At 36.3% G+C, this 20,172-nt stretch overlaps 1 long non-coding RNA gene across 3 annotated transcripts; it reads right to left on the bottom strand.

Annotated features, from left to right (window-relative positions):
* Positions 1 to 2,648: 2,648 nt before the first annotated feature.
* Positions 2,649 to 12,608, bottom strand: LOC136826607 (uncharacterized). Of its 3 annotated transcripts, XR_010849669.1 has the most exons (4): positions 12,480 to 12,608; positions 7,265 to 7,436; positions 5,952 to 6,376; positions 4,506 to 4,716 (listed from the first exon to the last, which is right to left on the bottom strand). It is a non-coding gene; the product is annotated as an uncharacterized lncRNA (long non-coding RNA). The 3 variants fall into 3 exon arrangements; XR_010849667.1 differs by having other exon boundaries at positions 2,649 to 6,376; XR_010849668.1 differs by having other exon boundaries at positions 2,649 to 6,376; positions 12,484 to 12,608.
* Between the last annotated feature and the right edge of the window lie 7,564 nt (positions 12,609 to 20,172).

Below are 20,172 nucleotides of genomic sequence, written 5' to 3'. Positions count from 1 at the left end.
TTTTCACCAGAACCAGTGCTGTTCAATTGCAAATTGTTATTCAAGGTATATTCCTGTACATCAGTAGCCTATGCCAGTACACTAAGTGGTATCCAAGTTTACCTAAAATAAAAGTACCTTCCATCAGACGCTGGCAAGATATAGAAAATCTTATCAAACCATCAAGAAAAATACCACACCATCAGATCCAAAACCAGTCTACTTTGCATTCTTAAACATACACACACAAACCTGGACAGCTTCACACTATTTAGCAGATGAAATCTCACTAGAATCTTATATCCACTAACACACACCCATTACAAGATATTCGAAAACTTATTACACAGTTCGTCTAAAGCCGACTTTAGCAGTTCTTTAGCCCTCCTTTATGTCAAGGACACAAATGGTAGAAATCAGAGACAAAGTGGACATTTATGAGCCTAGCTGGACTCCTTTTCAGAAAGGACAAGGATCTCGGTGTAACAGATGGCACTGAAATGCAAGACTTATGAATGACCTTATCATAACATTAAAAATAATGCAGTAACTTTTAACGTTAACTTTTCAATAACCGTTACCTATTCAAGTTGTCACTAATATTTAATAAAACAGCTTTCACTAATTTCAGAACCTCAGAACCTAAAAACTCATACGTCCTCCAGTGTATTTTGAATCACAGTATTAATACATAATGAAAAATGTACACTACTTAATTACACTGGTAAACAAATTTGATAATGTGTTGCCATTGACATTAAGTGCATATATATTCACATGAAAACAACTATACCAAAATCTGTTCACTTGACAATACAGTCTTCTACAATTCCCGATTTCAATGAATTTTGAAAACAATGTTCTAACTAAATACAAAAATATTCATAACTGGCTAAAGACTTACATTATGAGGCAATTAGGAAACTTTAAACTAGACACATGGACAATTATTAAATCATGACTGTCAAAATAGAACCTACCCAAGACAGCCCAAGAAGTGGATTGAATTCCAACTTGTTTACCAAGACAGTCCAACATTTTAACAAGTACAATGTAATATAAGTTCACACAGTGTTACTGTTCTCATTACATCAGCAAAAGAACGAACAATTCTGTACAAGGGAAACCCACAAACAGGCTAAATAAACACTGGTTTCCAAAGTTTAAAAGCGAGATATACTTCATGGACTCTCTGGCCCTTTCATGACGAGAAACAAAATGGCAAATGCTGATGCTAGAAGAGGGAGGGGGCAAGGGGAGACTTCAGTCATATGAACGTGTGACAGATTTAAGACACTAACTTCTCGAGTCTGGGAACGGGTAGGACCAAGGAGGGAGAATGGGACATCTGAAATTGGAATGAATTAAGCATCAGTAGGGAAAAGAACTTCTGCTGCAAATTTTCCTCTGAGTACTACACTACTGATTTCTGGTTTAGAAAATATAACATTCCTCTTCAAGGTATGCTCGTGTAGCCCTACGGAGAGAGAGAGAGAGAGAGAGAGAGAGAGAGAGAGAGAGAGAGAGAGAGAGAGAGAGAGAGAGAGAGAGAGACGCTTCGTTTAACACTAAAAAAAACAGCAACCATCACATTCATACTAGTGAAACCTTCACAAAACCATACATTGCCCATTCTCATGCACTGCACCATACACCTTTTTAATCGCCCAATGTTTTTCTTCATTCACTCTCATCCTTTATGCTCATCCTTTCCTAGCATAGACTGAAAAAGTTTCACACACAAAGTCTTCTCTCATCACACTCGACTAAAATTACATGAATCCTGAAGTGACTAGCTATTTAAATCCCTCACTGCTGTTCAAAATTTATTGCCATTTAACGAATCAAATATTCCCCAGCTTCTCCATGCTTAGTGCAAAACCATTAGCTCAGTCTTGGTAATCATAAAGTTCCCAAACATCAGTAATATCTTTAGGTGCTCTTTCACTTCAGTGCTTAGGAATTGAAATATATAGAAATTAGGCCAAAGACCAAGCGCTGGGACCTATGAGATCATTCGGCTCTGAAAGAGAAACAGAGTAAGGAAGGTTTTAAAGGTGTAACACCTCGCAGTTGCAATAGAAAACTTGTATGTTCTATAAACTTAAACATCTTTCCCCCAACTATCACCATCCCATTCTCTTCTAAAATTTTCTTAGAAAAGTGGGTGGAGAGAGAGAGAGAGAGAGAGAGAGAGAGAGAGAGAGAGAGAGAGAGAGAGAGAGAGAGAGAGAGAGAGAGAATATACTGTACTAGTATTCTCAAATATCAAAAAATCAAAATACAAAGATTACTTAGTTATTAACTGAATTCTCAACGCAAATGGAAAACAGCTGTCTTAAAATATTCCCAATATATATTCACAAAATATTTCTGAAAGTCAATACGCCTGACTGACAAATTCCACTATTCTAGGGAACACCTTAAATAAGCTAACAGAAGGGCTACACGATAACTATACCTCGAAACCAAACTTGCAGAAGTTCTCTTTAAATGCGTCAACAAAAAGTTACCCAATACCAGTGCAAATCTCACTCTCATCTTACAGTGCTTATTGCTATGTACATTTACACTTTATACCAGTTTCCTCAACTTTACAAAATTTTACCAGTTCCCTCAACTTTAGAAAATTTGCTGGTTAACATAAATGTAGTGACAGCCTAGAGTTACTGTTAGTTTTAAAACCCATGCTAGTAACCGAAAATTTTCATTGATCAAACATGGACGGATATCAGAGTAAATGAAAAGCTAAATTGTTTGCTTCCAGGAGCTACTGATGTTCCTGAAGACAAAGTCTAAAAACTATATAAAAAAATGCACGAAAGCTTCCAATAACATAAGTTTAAGTAGAAAAGACAAGGAACCAGTTATAATCACAAAGATCAGTTTCTGAAGAAACACGAACCAGAATGAAGAAAGTGATCTGCCGAAAGCTTCTTGAATATTCGGGTAACAGGTTAAAAATTTGTTTGCCATAGAGCTCCGTCACTCTACAGTATCTCTATAACTCTTAGAGCCAAATTTAACCTTGTGTTAGTGCCTCTCAGATAACTGGCGAATAATTATAAGGCATTCTTACTACCACAGTCACTCCCATGTTAACCTTTCCATTAGAAACCAACAGAAAAATACTAAGTTATTAGAAAATCGATGAACTAATGTTACATGGCAACTTATGTAAATTTATACCAAAAACGAAATTACCCTGTAGTCGCTGGAAGAGGCACTTTTGATTAAAGGATACTGAAAGATTCTAGATATATATTGGTGTCCCGAGTGACACCATAGACCAGAATTTTTACGCTGTTTACGACAATATTTGTTTCCTTGAGAAGTTAAGTCGTTTAATAATTAAAGACATTGAATCAAACTTGTTGAAACCATCCTTGAACACAACCTGAGTTATCTATATTTTTTTATAATAGAAATTGGCCTATCTATTACCTTGACCTTTAAACAAGCCTAAGAAATTAGAAATTTTCTGTCAAATCCAATGCACCTACTCAAAGTAAAAGCTGACTATACGCTAATCCTCCAAAATAAGGCCTATATGGAAAAAAGCACAATTACAGTAAACAGCAAGCTAAATCTCTCACTAGGGGCCAGCAAAAAACAATATTCCAATATACCAGACTTAAATTAACATCCACAAACCAGGAAGAATAGTTCTACAAGCACCATGAGTGAACTCAAAACTTCCATGGACCAATAAGCCGACTGACTAGCAACGTACACCATTTCAAGATTTAATTTGTGACCTACTCTGGTAGTGTAAATTTCATGAACAAGCATAAAATTAAAACAAGAATTCCAGCAATGAAATTTCAAGCCAACATTAAAACATATGAATTGCAATGGATTCTTAGTTAATGTCAACAATGATATAATAGTCAAGACATCACTGCACTTGAAGAAAATGTTTTAATTACCACCAAGGCATTTTTTACAAAATTCATAACCGAAACCTAACTGTTCTTCAGAAATAAAGCAACATCACAAAATCTGTGTTCAAACCATTCAAGAACTTGAAAATAAATGCTTCAATTCAGGAGTTGAAAATACAACTCCAGTAAGATGTGGCTGTCACCAGTTAAGGGTAAAATTTAAAATCAAGATAACAGGGCTATAACAGGGTATAATTTTTTTCTTTACTAATAAAACAGTCATTACCAGCGTCTGGATATAAGCATTACCGTAAAAACAAGATTTTATAAATGCCAAAGTGCTGATGAGAGTGAGATTTGATGATGAGGCTTTTGAGTTTGACAATAGAAAAAAAAAGCCATATATTGAATGGACTTCATTTAAATCATTAGAACTGTTCATGAATTTAACTAGTTATGAATTATAAGACCAATGAAATCTTACATCATGAACTCTTCAAATGTGAAGTTCATTTTATCAAAAGATACTGATACTTAGTTGCTTTTAAAATATTAAAAATCAAAAACTCTTAAAAATCAAACAAATTACTTAACATTACCTACATGCACTGAAAAATTCACAGATACTTAAAAAGCCTCAATATGAAACATTCCTAAAGCTGTTTTAAAAATTAAGTACCATCCCTACAATCAAAATTCTTGAGTGAGAGTGCTGCTGTTTAAGTCAGATGGAAAATTCCTCTTGCCAGAGAGAAGCGATCATTTTCCCAGGTAATGGAGTCAGTGTGCCTTAACATTAAACTTGCAGTTGTATGATTATTCCATTCTAATTCCATTCCAGCAGAATGTTAACCTGGAATAAAATCAAGAGTTATTCAGAAGAAATAGGAACTAACACAAACTTTCAAGTACAGTAATTATAAAAGTTGTAGAAATCAAACTTACTTTTAGTAATTATTCAGTAATTATAATGTTTTAATAACAGTAATAGGATATGTTTCGCCTTGATTATTTCAATAATGAAACAAAATATAACCTTAATATTTCTATCAAACCCTCCTACAAAACTTATGATTGAACTGATCACCAGTACACATACAGTAGGTTCACTTTAAATTACTTGTGTTCCAGGACCTGGTTTTCAATTTTGTAAACCCAAAAATGCAAACTTTAAATCCCAACAACTTTCCTAGTCGAAAACAACTGACCAAAGCCAATTATGGCATACTGACTGCGTAAATTTACTTCTAATCAAATTAAGTTTTAAGTTCACAAAAAGATACAAGGATTTAAAATGTCAACGGAGCTGTATACCTCAAGTGCTGTTTTAACCCGTGTTCAAATAAGAACGCTGAAATTTATTGCCTCCATTTAGAACAGACAATCTACTCTTAAATTTCAAACTGACCATTTCATCTAGTGGTAACTAAAGACACCACAAAGATTAAACTTAATTCATTTCCAGCTACTTCATGTAATTCAGCAAACATCTGAACAACTTCAGTTCAAACTTCCTTGTTTAAACGAGAGCCAAATTTCTATACACCATACAGATACATACTTCATAAAAATTTCTCAACGAAATGAAAATACTAGGAACAAAATTTTATTAGTGTCATTTCCTGCCATTATTATTTTAAAAAAATCTAGAAATTTCCGTCCAGACGCTGAAGAGCGAACTTGATGTCTCACGAAAGTAACCAACTTCAAAATCATAAACCCACAAAATTCAAATCTGACCGAGTTTCAGCTTAACCAAAACTTTTCTGCAGTCGGAGCATTATCATGAATAAGATAAGCAACTGAAATTTGACGTCAAATGGACAACTGAACTTGAAGCCAAATAAACCGGTCTAACTTAAAAACTTTTATAACTAGTTTTAGAAAACCAAAGAACTGAATCTACCGAGTACAGTTTTCCATTAATATTCTCAAAAAAAGAACAACACCTAACCGTTTAAAGTAAAACTTTAAGCAGCTGTTTGGTGTGTTATATATTAAATGTTTGATGGAAACAGCCCAAGGACCTACGGTCATAGAGTCATAGCTAAGCCCAAATTCAAATTCATCAGGAAATATCTAACAAACCTTTCATTGAAGAACCTCTGATGACAACCACTTTCTGATCTTAATATTACCTTCCATTTTTTCTAGTAAAAGATTCTTGTTCGGTACCTGAATAACAATTACTCAGAAAATTTAAGACTTAATTTAGTGGCTGCAAGGCTTAATTCAACTAAAGAAGCTCTTTTAGAGCCAAGCACTTCTACACTGCCTCAATTATTAACCAGTCAATAATGCTCGTTACTCTTCAAAAGACATTACACTCCTCAGATCATGTAGTTATGCCAAAGGATTTTGCGGCTTAAATAAAAATAGAAGGCTTATGTCCTTCAAACCCTGAACTTCGGCCATGTAACTCTCATCTGACAGCTTCTTCCATCCATCACTTGCATGACAGCTCCACTGTACCTCTTCTCCAGGCTTCAGTTTTATGGGAATTTATAGTTGACCTGGCAAGAGAAAAAAAAGAAAACATTTTAGAACAAGACTTACAATGTCCTAATATATGGGATTCTGTGAGTTTAACTGAGGATGTTTAATATTTCAATGGGAAATTGTTTTTACATAAATTTCTAAATGTCAACAAGGCACTTAAACAATGGTACTGTGTCACTGCTGGCATTTAGTACCAGCAAAAGTAAATTCTACCCACATTCCATACCTTATCTATCAATGTGTCACGAAGTGGATTTAAAGTAGGCAGAATTAAGACACCATAAAAATATATCTGCTAAAAATGCTCACCCTAAGTCACCCAAACGTCCAGACTAACCGGAGCATAACTGCAAGAGGTCAATGGGTCAAAGACCTTGCAAAAATTCCTTTCTGCCAAAACAGAGCATGAATGAAGAGAACTCGCCTCAAGTTACAAATAACGATTTTTACAAGTGAATGCTATGAATATTTAGACTGTGGGTCAAGTTTCTAGTGCCATTAGAATAAATTGTGCAGGTTGCCCCCACAAAGTGGTACGAAAGCAGAAAGTTTTCTGATGGCAGTCGACAATTGACCACCGTTATATTTTATATATACAATGATTCTCATTCGTGTTGCACAGCTGGGTTGACTTACTATGAATGTGAATGTTACCTTACTCTCTAGGCCCCATTTGCTACATCTGCCTTCAACTTGAAAATGTCCAATGTTACTTGCTATGATAACATGGCTTCACTTATATCAATCATTCAGTTCATGAAAACAATGCACTTAAACTAGGAAAAAGTTCTAGGTAGGTTAAATTCCTCAATGAGTTTGCAGCGTCATTCTCATACGAATACCTTTTCTCTGATTTACAGCATAACTGGCGTTTAGCTTCTAAGCGAAACATTTTTACTCACCACAAGAACTAATTCATGTAGGCTTCTCAAACTGTTTGGCTTCAAGTTCATCCTGCACTGTCCAAGATCCTGGATTTTTTATTTCGTCGAACATCAGACAAACGCAGGTTGAAATATCTAATGCTGTCATGTTTCGCCATCGGATGTCCGGTGCTCAGGCAATTATACATACCTGGAAAAGAAAAAAGTATACTTCATGCTTCAAATCTTCCACAAACCCTTCAACCAGTTAAATAGGTATCAAAATTTTTACAACGATACACAAATAGAAATAAAAGCATTTCTATAATCACTTGGCACCTATCTACGCATGGTACTTTATTTATTGAAGAAAACGCCAATTGCTATAGTTTAGGAGGAAACCGAGATAAAGAAAAAATTGCAACATTTGTAAGGCTAATGAGGGAGGGAAAAAACCAATATGCTCCACGCAAAAGGAAAAACAAGTAAGTGGTTAAGCACTAAAAGGAAGTAGATAAAATGGCTTTTGATAAAATACATTTGAACCCTGAAAGTTAAATCTCATTACAAGTTACTAATGGCTAAGGGATTTAATTAGTGGAGTTAGCTTATTAAAAAAATCTCAATGTGGTATTGAAAAACTGGATGGATTAAAAACATTTCGAACAAATACCTCTCAAACCGCAGCCCCGCCCCCTCAACAAGTTAGTTTATTTCGTAAATACCACTAGTCCAGTTTTCACTGGCATAGCGGTCACTACAAATCTTTCTAGTTTAATTATTCCCACTTGCCTTGAAACATTCTTGGAGTTTATTTTTCAAACTCTCATCTCCATCGAATTACAATAATCTAACCCATTAATAAGAACGTATGAGCATTTTAACTGTGCTCTCTACGTAATATAAACGCAACATTACTCAGGTTACGTATGCATACCGCTATAGAAATCGTGACTCACTACTGTCGCTTATCTAGTTCGTTGAATTCGACACTGACAGCGGCAATTAAATTCATGAACAATTCGCCACTGGACTGGGTTCATCACAATTTAACAACTAACTACCTATTGAAGCTAGAATTTGATGTTTTGATATTCGTAGCGATTTATCAGTGCACACAGAAGCACGGGCCAATTAAGGTTAATGTTGACAATATACATCAAAGATATTTGAAACTGATCAGTACAAACAAGGCGGCCGAGCTTTTCACATAGTTACTAAAAAAACAAGTCAAACCTAATGATCAACAAATGACGCCTATTCACAACCGGGTATGAAATTTATATAATTCAAGAGATCTATAAAATGGCAAGAAAATGGGACAAAGTAAATGAGGGCTGATTGCGGCTTCCAAGGAAAATTTTAGAAACTATGCCATTCATCCGTTTTATTACTATCAGAAAAATTGTACTTCATAAAATTAGCGAATCATTTAAGTAAACATATATATACTTATTTCGGTGTGTTTAATGATCTGAACCCAGTTTAGCCGTAATTGTTGCAATTCATGGTAAGGAGAGAAAATTTATTAGTTCGATATGGGCTAAAGCAGGGTTTCTCAGAAATTTTCAAGAGGATCAATTATCAGAGGCGGCAAGTAACTGGAAGAATATTACATTAGAATGACAGAGGCCACAGTTTAAACAAGGGCACGTTTTAAAACTTAAATTTATTGCTAAAAAAAAACAAGATCCAGAAATGAACAAGACAATTTATTTTGTATAAGGTTTATGTAAAAAAAAGGGGGTTATTCATGGCAAATCTGAATACCAAAATATGTTTTAGACTTTTGCGTACAATTTCCCTAAATACTCATGTCCTTGTTCAAATCTTATTTGAATTAAATTGACATACAAATTGCCGAGCACTTTTAAAAAGTCAATAAAAGCCGCACTAAGACAAAATCAACATTGCACTAAACCAGAAATTATGGTAGTTTATACACTTAATTGGATTCAGAATGACTCGCGGGTGCTACTTTGGTTTGTTATCTATGGCCCAAGGTCTAGAGGATATTCTCTAGACCTTGCTATGGCCCACCTGCTCCGAGGTACTAGTGCTCGGGACCCACTATAAGACTTAGTGGGTCCTGCTAGTACTAGACATAACAGAAGCTCCTTAGGAGCACGTAACGCGTAGGTAGCCAAAGTAGCACTGACTTGAGGATTCGTCGTAGACTGGGGTTTCCCGGAAATGACAAACCTCTGACTCAGATCACAAATTAGTCTCGTTTTGTTAACGTTCGATTTCTGATAAAACACGTAAATGTTTATACGGCTTATTAAACCATTTGAGATTTCGTAGTTTTGAGAATGTTCAAACAAATCGTCAACAATACATGCTGGCTTAAAGGACGAAAAACTTAAAACGAAGGATATGCCTAAGTATGCCACGAACGTTCTGTAAAAAAGAAAACCTTTTGCTCTACTCAAATTTGTGCATGTTCACCCCCTTTGTTTCTCAGGTATCGATACCCTTCAAACTCCTCCTGAGGTCAACTGGTCCTCTGTGGTTCTTTCAACCTTCTCACAGGAAATAGAAAAGATTTTGCAAACTTTATCGCAAACACTAAGCAAGAACCCGACGGATGGTTACTAGGTTTTAAAAACTCTTAATTTGGCAGACCCTAAATACGAAAAAGGGTCTACACGGGAACTTTACTTTTCTGAGGTAATGAGCCACACAAACAGTATTAACTAAGGTTCTAAGCATATATTAAGTAGCCTTTGGAATATTCATCGATTCGTCAGCCAACCTAAAGACATGTTTAATAAAAATAATGAAATAACGAGTTTTAATGAGACTAGCCCATTAAAATATTCACAGTTGAATATGGACGTTTAACTACAATGCCATCCAGTGAAAACTTTTGGTCTTCGAAAACAAAAACGAAGGCATTGCTGGTGCCCGGGCAAGCTGAACTTCGGCGCCCTTGCAAGTATAATTCTTAAAAATTTTCACAAGGAGAAAAACTGAAAATCGAGTTTTTTTTTTACAATATACAACCTAAAGTAAACAGTTCAAACACGGTATCAAGGTTTCAAATTTCATTAATACAACTAGGAGAGAGAGACCGTTATGACTATATTTACATTACTGGCAATCCTCACGCAATGTTACAAGCACTCGCGCAATATTACAAGCAAATACTGAGAGGAAGGAGGGATGAGTGAGAAAGCCCGAAGGGCGCCGTTGATCTAGATATCTGCACTATGGCTTCTGCAGAACAGCGAGCTACAGAGGCCGTAGCACTTGAACATTAATTTACACCCCTGGTAGTTTTTTTTAAAAAAGTCTATAATGAGTAACAGTCAATACGAGAACCGTGAATTAAAATATAAGTTAAAAACGTGTAAAATCGAACAAAAATGAGGCTTTCAAGTCGGTACAAAATCTAGACAAACTGATGGCCAGTTTTTCTAGACCATTATACAGTAGTATCTAGTTTTCATCTTTTTCCTGTGAATAAATTACTTTTTTTAACATAAGCTGAACAATAAAACATTGTTTTTTAACAGTATTTGGACAGCCTGCAACAAATTACATGACGTGCGTTTATATATATAACAAAGCTATAATAATTCTCAGTAAGACATAACGAATGCTGACAAATTAGCATATTGCACTCATTGTACAAAGAAAGCGAATTTAAGTCTCAGCGGAACATAACGAATGCTGACAAATTAGCATATTGCACTCATTGTACAAAGAAAGCGAATTAAGTCTCAGCGGAACATAACGAATGCTGACAAATTAGCATATTGCACTCATTGTACAAAGAAAGTCGGTAATTCTAAAATGTCCGAGCTAACTATGGCAATTGACGTTTTCTATGTTATTTTACTTGCTTTACAAGAATTTAAAGTAATATTTTGTCGGCCGGCTGTAACTAAGCTGTCATTGACCTTTTACGCGACTTGAATTGCCTAACGCAGGGTATCTAAGCCAGCATTCCGCTCCATTTTTAACAAAAAATTGTAACCAGTAAACACCCTAAAAATAAACATAACTACCTGTTTTTAACAATTTTTGGTATTAGCTATGGAGGTGGGGGCAAATTGCATGAATGTGCGTTTGACCTATGCGTTAAATTCAAAGCTATAATAGTCTTCAAAGATCAATCAGTTTAGTTACAACCGAATGACAAAATATGACTTTAAATTCTTGTAAAGCTGAGCATAACATGCACTCATTGTCAACTCAAGAAAGCCGAATTAAGAATTTAATAAGTAGTTAAAAACAATTACAAGCAAACGCTAAAACGAGGCATTCAAATCTGTACAGAATCTCAAACCGAGATGCATACAATATTCCGTAAGCAATTTAAGTATGTATACTGTATGTGAAGACGGAGCAAGCGAGAACAAGTTAACCTAAACGTTTTGCATTTTTCAAATTAACGCATTTCTGGGAAATGGAGGACGTTGCATTCAAATGAAAATACACTTACCTCCCCATCAAACTTTCGCTTATTCCGTTTTCAGGCCAGGATTCATTAGTGATCTGCTTACTGAAAAACTGGCCATAAATTCAAACAATACGGTACTTCCAGCCAATAAACGTTTAAAACAAGGGAGTGTTGGGGTGGCTGGACAGCATGATTTAAGAAAGGAATTGAGAAGAATTATTCGTTAACACCTAAAATTTTGCAGCCCGATACGTACTAGGAAACCTTTACTGTATTATGCTGTCAGTTCGCTTACCAGGACCTAACCCCACGATATGGTTTCCAGAACAGGCTTCCACGATGTATACCTTTTAACATTAACACTCGACTACGGGTATAATGACCTAAACAAAATTGCAATAATAAATAACATAAAAGTTACATTTTAAACAATTACTTGGTTTTAACCCTAAAACTAAAAATCGTAAAATAGAACTTTTTTTCCCCATTAACAAAATGAAACACTGCCCTGCTCACAAGAAGTTTGCAGGAGGGATTTTTCACCTAACCTACACCCGACATTCACGCAGTAAGAACAGGCCTACGGTTTCAGACGGCGATGGTTGGTCGGGGTCCAAAGCAAATGGAATGAATGGCCTCATTTACATCGAAATATCTTAAACCACACACACAAGATACCCAGCAATTAAGTTTTCGGAAAATCACTAATAGGCTTCCACAAAGTTAACTTCTAAAGCCTGTATATTTGAATAAGCCCCGTAGGCTAACTTAAGATGACAGCTGAAACATAAATTCTCAAAACCAGTGTGATTAATAAACAGAAAAACGCAAATGAAATTCACCTACTTACGAAAACCAACCAGCGACACGAAACGGCCAAACATATTTAAAAACAAAATACACCATCTTCTTAGGTCAAAATGTTACAACAGTTTTCTCAGTGGAAGTTGCAAGTTACAAGGAGGTACACCGACATTTACCTAACGGACCTGAGGCAACAAGGATACAAGAATGACGAAGCCATCCATTTGACTTCCTTTCTTTTGGTGCCCCTGAAAGCTAAGCAGCGCCATCTACATTATGCGCTTTTGGTCATTATTCTTAAAGCATGAGCAGTTGCTACCCTACTATTACTGGAAACTAAGGTTTTTTTGTTTTGTCTTGGGAAAGCTGAGTGCGTGCTGACCTCTTCTAAGTCTTTACGAAAATGAAATATGTTAATCACCAACAAGTGGCTGAATTGTTCATGAAGAGTACGGACATACTGAACGGAAGAATCTTCCAGTCTGGAAGCTGTGAGAATGGAAAGATGAAAATATTCAAACGGTTACTAATAAATATACCCAGGCGTGATCAAATCGTAAGAACTGGCACCTTGAATAGAGAGGGAGGCAAGAGAAGGATGCAATTGGCCAAGGCCCCGGATGCTTCCATTTACATCATACATGGCCAATGTCATGAGCACGGAAAAAATACTTCCGCTGTGAATACTTCGTCGTATTCAAACTTCCCGTTTTATCGTGTTCAACACAGCTCATCACCTGAGTGTTGGACATTGTCTTATATGGTTGGTTAGAGATCTGACCCCAGTTACGAACTTTCAGGGAACCCATCCTTACTTTTCCGTAACTGTGTGAGTTATCATTCGCCGATTCTGGAACTGCATTCAATTTGGTTTAGTTTGTGCATGACACGCAAATGTAATAAAAGTATGTTGAAATTAACAGCGTATTACTATCCTAAAATAAATATCCTTGTATTTTAATATTTTAATTACATATCTATCTATATTTATTAATTTGATAATTCATTTTTTACTTTTCTAATAACTGATTTCTTCTAAATTCTGTATTTCCTAATGCCGTCTGTTGCTTCTTTCAATTTTAAGTCAGTGGTCGCTGTGGCCTTGTTCCATATGAACAGGAGTCATGTTCCGAATTAATAATAATAATAATAATAATAATAATAATAATAATAATAATAATAATAATAATGCATGAACAGCTGAGGCAGAGCTGTAGTTTTAATCCAGTGACTGGTCCTGTTCAGAGCATGACAGCACGGATTCTCTAGCAGAACAAAGAGCGAGATCTATCATTCATTAACCTCTATGTTACTCTTGAGATCCATTATTCATTCTCTCGGCTGTTACTCTTAAGTTATCAACTACAGATTCATCAAGCTTAAAATCCTTTACGCTGACTGATGGTTTGTAAAAATTCAATATTATACCTAAATATTTCATAGATTTGGCAGATTCGCAACTTTACTATGATTACAGTAGTTACAAGCAAATCACTAAACAAGGGATGATATGAAATATTTAGTGATAAAGGCGGAGGAACTTTCGGGTTGGGGGTGGAACTTCAGAAAAATAATGTGTACAAAATCAAGCAAAATAAAACGGAAATCTATTGGCTATTTCGATCTGTAAATAAGGCACATATAGTATAAATGAATCAACTCCCTATTCGTGCTCGTGAAATAATTCTACATAACCCTTAGGGCTACCTAGCGAATAAGCACGTTCAGAGGAAATTAAACTTGCGCAAAATCGCAGTCCACACACACATGAGTACAAGCACACACACAGAGAGTCGCTATTTGAAACTTAAAAACTAAAATCTCAATAATAAACACGCATAAGCTAATCCTTAGCTTTCACCTCCTATAAGTTCTGCTGTATGTAAAGCTTGATTTATGAAAATTAGTCTTTACTTCCAAGCACTGGGCCACTTACAGAGATTCAGTGCTTAAGACAATGAAAACGAGAATTGGAGTGACTGGAAAGCAAGATGGAAGGAAAAGGTAATGGCTATAAAAGTGCAATGCCAGAAACTGGGTGCAGCTGTGGGCCGAAGGAACACCAAGCAGAACGTTTCATCAATTTTCACTCCGTCCGTTTTTGCAGGTTTCGTCAGTTAACACAAAATACGTTCTTCCAGAGACTCAGCAGGAATATTGCACGTGTATATGCCACTTAGCTGAAAACGAATGTGACTTGTTACCTTGGGTATCTTAGATTGTCTATGTAGAACATTATTGTAAAATATCACGCTTATACGCTTTCTTATAAATTCATAATTATGTACAAAATCCTACGTACCAAATACTCGGGGTAATGTGTCCCTACAGTGGAAGAGGAGTTTGGGGGGGAGGGGGGGCGTTGGAGAACTTCGATATTACAATGCGTTTGTGTCTCTTTGTGCTTCCCAATAACCTTCGTCATTCCGGATGTTTTGACGTCTTTATCAAATCGTTTTTGGGAATCACGTCAAATTTGCTAATTAAGTGCTCTACACTAAAATGTAAAGATTTCAAACTGAAAGACTGTACAATGAAAAGCACAGTACGATAACTAATGCTTATTAATTTTTTGTACATTTTCAACATGCCTACTTAATAACTAGTTAGCATTCCTCGGAGAAAATTGGGTTCTGTACCTGTCTGTCATATTCGGTGCTTTGGACAGACAACCTGTCTGTCATATTCAGTGCTTTGGACATGATTTGTCATCAGTCCCCGTTTGCCAATTTTCGTGGGAGTAACTTTGTCTTCGAAATCTTTTCTCTCGACTATAGTGGTTCATCTTCAGACGGGACCTCAGACACTGTATTTCCTCTATTAAGACATTTTCTCTTAGATATCGACATTTAGGACAAAACCCAAATGAGTTTGTCTCTCCTAAAAACATGTTGTAGAAATGGTCAATAGACGATGTTTAAACATGTACTAGAATACATTTCTCTCTCAATTAAGGGCCTCGAGAGAAAATTTTGAGAGGAGGAAAAACAGAAATGAAACGTGGAGTGATTTTCCGATTGAAGCAATAAATATATATGCAAAAACATCTATATTTTCAGAATAAGATATCTGGAAAAGAAATTCGTCGTGATAAAAAAAAGAATAAAATCTACAGAGGCTCGGCTAACAAGTGTTCCAAAATGAGTGACTTAAAGGTAAGTATAATGGCTGGTTAAAATTTCCTTACAGACAGTTCCATTTAGAGAGAGAGAGAGAGAGAGAGAGAGAGAGAGAGAGAGAGAGAGAGAGAGATACCAAGCACTGCTGTGTTTATTCATACGTTTTTAAGGTACATTTCGTACCCCGACAATGCGTGAATAAACGTGAAAGGTGTTTTGATGGCATGCCACGGCCAATTCTTGGAATGACGAACCTCACGGAAATTATTCATCTCTCTAACCCTGAAACAAAAGCCTGCTGTACGTTCTCTGTCGCATTTCCCAATTATATTTGGAGTTTGCTCAAGATAATGCGTTTTATAGATATTAACGTGTTACAGATTCAATTTCCCCTGTAATCTCTTATCCGCGGCACGTTTGTCAAGATGCGATTATAACTTTCAGGTATTTAATAATAATGTAGAAAATATTGAAGGGAAGACAATAATATAGGACAATTGCTACTCAAAAGATTTCGTTAATTATGAGAAAGCGAGATCTAATTTATTAATCTGTTAATCTAATTCTTCCTTTTGAAGAGGTGATGATTATCTTCTTTCTATATCTCCCTTAAAGCCTGTTACTTCTTTCTAACGAACACCATATTCGTTGGAAGCTTGAATTTCAAGTCAATGGCCCCTCTGGTGGGCTTGTTCCATATGAATGGGGTTCATCTTCCGAATAATAATTCGTTTTTCCACTGATTATCACGTGAAGCTGCCAACACGTATTGTACAAACTGTCAATCGTGCATTCGAGACTGTCTCCGACCTTCCTGCGCTATGACTCACTTCCTGTATCTCAGTCTACTGAGGTGTCTGAAGGAAGTGTTCTAAAAGGATATCCACACTACTGCAGAAGGTCCTCAAGTGACTTCCAGCCTCCACTTTCAATATCTGGGCAATGAACTTAAACCAAAAATAAAAGAAGTCCATGTCCCGAAGGACGAAGATGACATTGTTGCTAACATTGTAAAGAAAACTCCATGGATAAATAACCTCATCTCTGAAAATGACAGCCAAAGATGACAAATACAAACATTATATCATCAAATGCACACCACAAATACGAAAGGCTATCTATGATAGAGGTGATAAATCGTTTACACTGTATAGCCGCTGCAAAGTATACGACTGTTACATGCCCTATCAGTACTATAAATGTCAGGAATTTGGTCATAGCGCAACAAATTGTAGAAATGACCAAGCTTGCCCTAGATGTGGTGAAAATCACAAATCAAATGAATGTGCTGGCAGCATCTTCAAGTGTAAAAATTGTGTAAAGAAAGGCCATAGTGATAATAACATGAAGCATATATGATGGCAATAAGTGCACAGTATACAAAGAATATGTATCAAAGGTGAAAAATAATACGGACCATGGCTTTGACTAATAATCTTCTATGCAATTTAATAAACATAATAAAACTAACACTATTAGAAATCTGATAAATGACCCGGAAGTGAAGAGCAGACAAGAAGAATGCAAATTTAAAAAGGAACTAAAGACTCTCATCTCCTATTCTGCAGAAGCTACGATACTGACGAGAAAACACTGAAAGACAATCGTCATAAAATATAAGAAGCACCTTATTTCGAAAACGTACATGGGCCCGCCAGAGAGGGAATTATCCCTGTGGAGGGCTCTACATAAAACCAAACAAAGTGAACAATACGTATAGGACGTTAAATAAAGGTGAAACGAATAATATCACACCAAAGTCCACTTGTGAGTAACCTTCCAGATATGACACGAGTGTTTGCAAGAAAACAAAGTCTAACACTTTTTTGCATTCCTTCAAAATACGAGGAAAATTAAACTAGGTGATGTAATATGCGAATGGTTATGATACTTTTTTATTTATAAAAGAATGTTTAACACAGATTCAAACACCATGAAACACAAAATAAAGATCTTGTATATAAAACTTGACTTGCATTCATGAGAGGAAAATGGGGAATTTACAGTGCAATTGTGACAAACATTAATAAATAGTGGAAAACGAAGCTAAGATAAACAGACAGCGAATTACATCGATAATCTTGACAGTAAGGAGTTCCTGCTTGCAATAATTGGTCCCTTCTCGAGGAGGACTGAAGCTTTCCAGCCATATAATGTAATCACAGAAAGGCGCCGAGATTCAAAATGAAAGCGTAAGCATTGAACCTCACAGACTGCACCAGAATGAGCTCTACTTCCGGTTTTGTGATGCTGCGTCCTGGTCTACGCGTTCACAGGCATTTACACGTTGAATGCTCTTCCACTTTCACAGCCTCGTAATGGTCCGTCTCGTTTCCTGATTCATCATAAACTTTCAGGTAGAAAGTTTTCGTCATCTCCTTGTCTGGCTGACAGGTTTTGGTCTCCACGCCGTTGGGTTTCCCGCAGTAACCACAAGAAGGCTGGCACCTCTTGACTAGTATGGACGTAGGTCGAAATACAGAGTCGAGGACTTCGGAATCTTCTGGAAGCAGTGTCGCGACGTAAAGTTTTTGTAGTTTAGGTTCGCATTTCCACTTCAAAAGGAGCTCGATGTCTTTCTTGAAGGTTTTCTCAATCTCCTTAGTCTTGACAGGTTGCGATGTGGCTACGCTAACCAACGCGCCGACGAAGATTGCAGCGAGAGTTGACTTCATGTCTGGTGATTTCTTCTTCGCCAAACTTTATGGAGGAATCGTGGTCCCTGAACCTGAAGAGCAATGTCTAGGTCCTCTCCTGGCACAAACGGGAATGATGTTAGTAGCGGTATGCTGGACCTTATAAATGTACACTGTAAACCAAAAACGTTTTGTCTCGGCGTCGGCGTCCAGTTCGTATCCATATTGGACATCATCGGTTCGTCAAGTGACGTACCCGGCCCTAAACATTTTTCTTTAGAAGAATGAAATGCACGCACACACTAAGCAATAATGTTTTTCGTAAGTCTATAGAGGCATCTACGGCTCCATGATTTTTTTATTTTTTGTGCAACACTTTTGGGATATATCTTATGCTGCCATAGAACGATTTACATATTGGAATGTAATGGAATAAATAATTTAGGCCAAAGGAAGAAATAACGCATTAGATATTTTCCGACAAATTTCGTCACATTAATAGGCTACGTCTTAACGAGACCGCTCTCTCTCTCTCTCTCTCTCTTTTATGTACGTATGGATGTTATATCTAATGTATGCGTGCCCAGAATTATTAAAAAAAGTAAGTTGGGGAGTACGAAAATCCATTCATACGTAGAGTGCATTGTCCACAAATTGTTGCGTACAACAGACTTCCTTTTTATTATTTTCATCTGGTTGTCGTCATCTGTGATTAATACACCAAATCGTACCACAGAAACCAAGTTATTTTTGGAGATGACTTGTTAAAAATGCCGAGAACGTCCTAATAAGGTTACGTCACACCTGCACTGTAAAGCTTGCCTCTCAGTCACGAGGTGCGAAGAGGTTTTCCTAAAGATTCTTCCTTTGACTGCCTTCAAACCGTTCATTTCCGGTGAGGCTCAAATAGTTTTGTTTTCTCTTTAGCTTAAGATATGTGATATTCACTGTCTAAAAATGATGGGGAGTAATAACATCTGCTGCAAGCATTAAAACACTTGCAAGTAAGTTAACACAAAAGCAGCAGCTCGTGTTTATGACGCGCAAACAAACTTACTAATTTATGAGGTTGGCTAACATCTTAAGCAGCTTCAATCTTGGTCTTCATGACACCCAGATGAGGTTCACTACCGGTTACCTATCAGGAAAATATCCTAGGATGTGAGAGTTAGACACTGCATCTTAAAAAATACACACACACACAACTATAAGATAAATTATAGTACTACGCTGTATCATTATTTTCTTTAGGCTCAAACGAATGTGCTTTCGCGAGAAATGCGCTGTCGACGCCCAGTGTTTCATGTGATCAGTGTGGTGTTATCGTTCAGCAAAACTTATCCCCGCCATACCCTAAAGGTACTTACATACATACATACATACATACCCAATTTACCCAGAAACACTAATTGGAATCTTTTGAAAATCACAAATCTTTTTGCTCTTCACGCAGTAATTTCATGAGTCCTGTTACCAAAGTCACCTGTTTACGAAAAACTTATGCCTAGAATTTCTTTTGACCGATTATAAACTCTCTATTAATTTCATGTACAAATCTTTATTGATATATTCATTTTTAACCGTAGTCATCGTCTTTGAAAGGCCATCTCCCACCATATTTAATTTTACCCTAAATCTAATCTTGTTCATCCAAAACGGGCTGCTGATAAAGAAAAGTAGACCATATTTTTTTATACTTAAAAATGTTTCCAAGGCAAATCTCTTTGTGCTTTCTTTTTGTCTAATATTCCACCACGCTTCCTCGTACTCCAGGGGAAAAAAATGGAATGATAATGATTGCTATATTATAAGACATTACTGTCATAACTGAAGATGTAATAAGGCGTTTCATGGTTATTTAGTTCAGGTAGATTTATATTTTCACAACGAAATTAACTTCCTTGGTTCTGTGACTGGCACCTTGACTGATCAGACCCTTGCATACTTCTTACGCTGTTAAACGCAGGACATTATTATTTT

Source organism: Macrobrachium rosenbergii, chromosome 3 (genome assembly GCF_040412425.1).
Source record: "Macrobrachium rosenbergii isolate ZJJX-2024 chromosome 3, ASM4041242v1, whole genome shotgun sequence".
Taxonomy (NCBI): Eukaryota; Metazoa; Arthropoda; class Malacostraca; order Decapoda; family Palaemonidae; genus Macrobrachium; species Macrobrachium rosenbergii.
Note: the sequence above shows the minus strand (reverse complement) of the source record. Positions and strands in the feature narration are given on the sequence as shown.